Raw genomic sequence first — 4,330 nt, 5'->3', positions numbered from 1 at the left:
GATTGCCCAACCTTCCTTCCGAGGAGTGGCTGGTGGGTTTGAACAGCCAGCCTCCTGGTTAGCAGTCAAGTGCCTTGGCACTATGCTACCAGAGCTCCTTAGGCTTTTATAGTTTAACGCAATTTAAACCTACTTTTTGAAATTGTTTCTGTGGAATGTAATTTCAGACCTGATTTTATTACTTAGCTCAGTAAATTAGTTTGGACAGTAATTCTCCCTTTGTTTGCAGTTTTAAGGAGTTTTATGCATTTAGTATAAATTTGGTAGTAAAATTATTTAGTTGTTCTGGGGAAGTGCTTTGGCTTATTCTAGCACTCACTGACTTGTGGAGTCAGAGGGGAGTTGATGGTTTTACTTCTTAATTTTCCAAAAATAAAAACAGATTTAGAAGGGAAAATAAAATTTTCAATATTTTTATGCAGAAGGGAGTAGAATATGTCAATTTGAAAGAATTTTTAAAAATTAAATGACATCGAATGACTTTACACTTAACAATGTACCATGGAAATTGGCTCTTAATCAATTCTATTTAGTCTTATTTATCTTATTAATTATTAATCAATTCTACTTAGTCTTATTTGTAAGGTGTATCCTTTTTCACTAAGTCTTAGAAATGGTTCCATATCAGGCTACATGGAGTAATCTCATTTAGCATTCCCTTAAATGGATATACTATAATTTATTTTAGTTCCTGTTAAGACCAAAACCAAACCAAACTCACTGCCGTTGAGTTGGATTCGACTCATAGTGACCCCTCCTTGGGTTCCGAGGCGGTATCTCTACAGAAATAGATTGCCCCGTCTTCCTTCTGAGAAGTGGCTGGTGGGATTGAACAGCCATCCGTCTGGTTAGCAGTTAAATGCCTTAGGTATTATGCCACTAGAACTAAAAGGAGCTCTGGTGGCATAGTACCTAAGGCATTTGACTGCTACCAGAAGGATGGAGGTTCAAACCCACTAGCTGCTCTGCAGAAGGAAGATGGGGCATTCTACTTCTGTAAAGATTTACTGCCTCGGAAACCCAATGGGGGTCACTGAATGAGAATTGATTTGATAGCAGCGAGTTTGGTGGGGTTTTTTTTGTTTATTAAAACCAAAAAACCAAACCCACAGCCATTGAGTCAATTCTGACTCATAGCCCAGTCTTCCTTTTGAGCAGTGGCTGGTGGGTTTGGTTTATTAGTAAACATTGTATACCTGTTAAGACAAAAATGAAATTATTGGACATGTTTTTCCCCACTTAATGTTTTACCTGTTCCTCACTTACTGGCATGGTTAGGTTCCAAAAACCAAGTCATTATGTAAAAATTGGCATTATGCAAAAATGGAGGATGACTGCATCATTACATATCTGCCAAACTGCATCATTACATAACATCCAAACTACTGAGAATCATGGCCCAGCTGTTGACATATGACCTTAACCATCACTGCCAGAATTACTCTCACTTCACACCTTGGCATTTGTCATTGCTACGTGTACATCATTAATGTGCAAAATAGTCAGACAGTAGTTTTTTTGCTATGGTTGTAAATGTGAAAAGTCAGATAAAAAGATAGTTGATAAGGAGTAGGTGTATCATGATCATTTCCTACAACATTAAATGTTCCCTATCTTTTTATATGTTCCACTGTGGACTGTTTCCATTTTTTTCACAATTCACAGCGAAGATGAAGGATACTTTTTGCATAAATCATTACTCATATTGGTGATTATTTCCTTCCAGTTCACCAAGTTTATATGTTAGTAAATTTACTAACAGTAAATTTGTAACTTATTAATTTAGTTTACTTTAGTGTCTTTACTAAAGTGAGGCTCAGAGGATTGCCAAATTAGCATGTTCCTTTAGATTACAGGGAACTGGTAATGTGTTGAATTGCTAAAATGAATGACTGTGAATGCTTAGGAATTCCGTTATTAAAAATGAAGGTAAGCCTGCCATCTAGAAGAAATCTTTATTATATTTTTGTGGGATAACTGCAGGGGTTCCTAGTCGTAGTCTATTCCTTTCCTTCCTACTCCCCCCTCACCATTTAGGGAGAATTTTACCCTTTTCTTCCCAGGTCCTTTCTACCACTAATGTTGTTTGAGGACTAAGTTCATTTTTATTATTTTAGTTTTTTCATTGGATTTAAATGTGTTACCACTTCTAAAATATGCTATTTTATGTGCCGTCGAGTCAGACCCGACTCATAATGACCCCCTCCTTGGGTTTCCAGGGCAGTATCACTGCGGAAGTAGATTGCCCAACTTTCCTTCGGAGGAGTGGGTAGTGGGTTTGAACTGCCAGCCTTCTAGTTAACGGTCAGGTGCCTTAGGCACTATGCTACCAGAGCTACTATCAAACTGACCTATCATTGACTGTGAGGTTTATCCTTTCTTCAAAAATGTGAAATGGTGTGGGACGTAATGGTATTAGGATTAGTGAAATGCAGTAATTCCGATGATGTATAGGATTTGTGGCCTACTGTCTTTTTAAAAGTTAATTTATTATGGAAAATTTCAAATACAGACAGTCCCCAGATTACAAATGAGTTCTGTTACTAAGTCTGTCTTTAAGTCGAATTTGTAAGTCAGAACAGTTAGGTCTGATTTATATCTAACATCAGTTAGTCAAATGTTTGTCTCAGTATACAGTATATAGTGAACCTTTCTATGCATAAAAAACATTAAAGAACCACGTCCAGAGACACTAAACATCTTTAACATAATAATACAGTAATAATAATTATGTGATGCGCATCACAAAGTAACGTCCATTTGTTATCATAACAATTGTATATACCTTGAATTTTTAATGTAATAGGCTTTACATAGTTGCTTTGTAACTACAGAGTTAAGTCGGACATTCATAACCCAGGGACTGCCTGTATATGTAAAAGTAGAGAAAACAGTAAAATAAGCTTTCTCATATGCCCATCTCTCAACTTCAGCCATTTTCAACTTAAGATCAGTATTGTTTCACCTGTATCTTTTCTTTACACTCTCCTACATTTTGTTATTTTAAAGCAAATCTGAGATATATGATACGGACTATCAGTTTTTAAAGTCATAACTCTAGTATGATTATGACACCTAAAAAATATTAACAGGTCCTTAATAATCAGCATTCAAATTTCTCTTGTAATTTTAAGTTTGTTTAAATCAAGATCCATAAGGTCTTACATTCCCATTGTTTGAAAAGTCTTAGTCTCTTAACTGGTAGGTTCTCTCCATGTTATTTTTCCTCCTTGCAGATTTGTTTTTACCTAGGATATTTGACTGCTAACCAGAGCGGTGGCAGTTCAAACCCACCGGCCACTCCGTGGCTACCAGTTTGCACCTAAAAATACGGAATGCTTCACCAGTTTGTGTGTCATCCGTGTGCAGGGGCCATGCTAATCTCTCCGTGGAAGGAAGATGGAGCAATCTTCTTCTGTAAAGATTTACCACCTCAGAAACCCAGTTGGGGTCACTATGAGTCAGAATCAACTTAGTGGCAGTGGGTTTGGGTTTTTTGGTTTAGACTACTAGGCAGTACTGTATATGCCTACTGCATACCAAAAAAACTAAACTCACTGCCGTTGAGTCGGATCTGACTCATAGTGACCCCTCCTTGGGTTTCCGAGGCGATCTCACTACAGAAGTAGATTACCCAATCTTCCTTCCAAGGAGTGGCTGATAGGTTTGAATTACCAGCCTTCTGGTTAGCAGTCAGATGTCTTAGGCACTTAGTGGCTATTGATCATTACCTGGATTCACTAATTTGTGAAGGGTTGTAATGATAGTGTTCTATTATTCTTTGTTAATTATAATACTTTAAAAGAGAAACTTCACTTCATCTCTTTGATTATTCAAAGTGACAGTTTACATATAGGAGAGGCAATATGCTTAATAATTATTTACCAGTCTTCGAAATAATAAGTTAGATTTCTGGCATCCTCCAAAATAACCAATAAAGATTTATTTGATTATAAACTCATAAATTTAAACATTTATGGTTCAATCCATTGTATTTTTTAAAAAAACTGCTTTGTTGTTAGGGGCCATTGAGTCAATTTCAATTCATAGCAACCCTACATGACAGTAGAACTGCCTCATAGAGTTTTCTAGACTATAATCTTTATTTATTTATTTATTTTTATTAAGATTTGGGTGAAGATTTACAGAGTAAATTCACTTTTCATACAGCAGTTCACATATACTTTGTCTCATGTCATTGACCAAAATATACAATGCAGCAGCTCCCCTCCCACTTCCTCCCCGTAGTTACCTCCTCCCAGTGTCCATCCCTTCATACTCTTCTGCACCCTGAGCTATCTACCTGTGCATAAGCAGCCCTTCCTTCTCC

General features: G+C 36.7%; 1 protein-coding gene and 1 pseudogene across 1 annotated transcript in view; one reads left to right on the top strand and one right to left on the bottom strand.

Annotated features, from left to right (window-relative positions):
• The window catches only part of SRPK1 (SRSF protein kinase 1), a 94,812-nt gene that overhangs the window by 15,419 nt on the left and 75,063 nt on the right, over positions 1–4,330 (top strand). The window lies entirely within an intron of this gene.
• Positions 3,325–3,425, bottom strand: LOC122149901 (annotated as a pseudogene).

Source organism: Orycteropus afer, unplaced genomic scaffold (assembly GCF_000298275.1).
Source record: "Orycteropus afer afer isolate SDZICR_OR568_19922 unplaced genomic scaffold, OryAfe1.0 scaffold00059, whole genome shotgun sequence".
NCBI classification, from domain to species: domain Eukaryota; kingdom Metazoa; phylum Chordata; class Mammalia; order Tubulidentata; family Orycteropodidae; genus Orycteropus; species Orycteropus afer.
The sequence above is the reverse complement of the archived record's forward strand: the minus strand, read 5'-3'. Positions and strand labels throughout refer to the sequence as shown.